Genomic DNA, 1,111 nt, shown 5'->3' on the forward strand with positions numbered 1-1,111 from the left:
TGGATCGGTCCATAATTGACCCTACCCCCCATATAAGGTCCCTTCAGAATATGATTTAACCCTCATTACTCGCTTAAAAATACAAGTATAGCGATGAAATTTGACATAGGTAAGTTTCTTACTGGCCAAAACATTTCTATGAAATTTTATGTGGATCGGTGCATAATTAGTAGGGTCAATTATGGACCATATAAGGTCCCCTTCAAAAAATGACTTTAACGCTCATTACTGGCTTAAACAACCGAATATAGCGATGAAATTTGATGTAAGGAAGTATCTTACCAGCCAAAAATCTTAATGAAATTGTATGTGGATCGGTCCATAATTGACCCTACCCCTCATATAAATACCCTCCATAAAATTACTATAACGCTCATTACTTGCTTAAAAATACGACTAAAGCGATGAAATTTAACAGAAGTAAGTTTTATACTAGCCAAAATCTCTTTACCAAATTTCTCAGAAATAAGTTTTATACTAGGCAATATCTCTCTACTAAATTTTATGTGGATCGGTCCATAGTTGACCCTTCCCCCCACAAGAAGTCCCCCCATAAAATTTTTTTAATGCTCATTACTGGCTTAAAAATCGGATTATACCAATGAAATTACACAGAAGTAAGATTTATACAAGTCAAAATTTACCAAATTTCATGTGGATCGGTTGACCCTTCCCCTATATAAGGCCCCCTTCAGAAAACGACTTTAATGTTAATTATGGGCGTAAAAATACGAATATAGCGAAGAAATTTGACATAAGTATGCATCTTAGGAACCAAAACCTTTCCACCAAATTTTATGTGGATCGGTCTATAATTGACCCTACCCACCATATGTGGATCGAGCCCATCAAAAAAAACGTGCAAAACAATAAAAAACGTGTAAAGCGATGAAATTCGATATAAACCTGACCTGTAGGAACTAAGATCGTTCTACAAAATTTTGCAGAGATCGGTCTATAATTGACGCTACCCCCATATAAGGCTCCTTCAGAAAATGACTTCAAAGCTCAGTACTGGCTTAAAAATACTAGTAGATTTATGAAATTTGACATAAACTAGTTTCGTGTAAGCTAATATCTCTATCTCTTTTATAGGAACCGAAATCTCTCT

The sequence above is a fragment of the Lucilia cuprina genome, chromosome 2 (assembly GCF_022045245.1).
Source record: "Lucilia cuprina isolate Lc7/37 chromosome 2, ASM2204524v1, whole genome shotgun sequence".
NCBI classification, from domain to species: domain Eukaryota; kingdom Metazoa; phylum Arthropoda; class Insecta; order Diptera; family Calliphoridae; genus Lucilia; species Lucilia cuprina.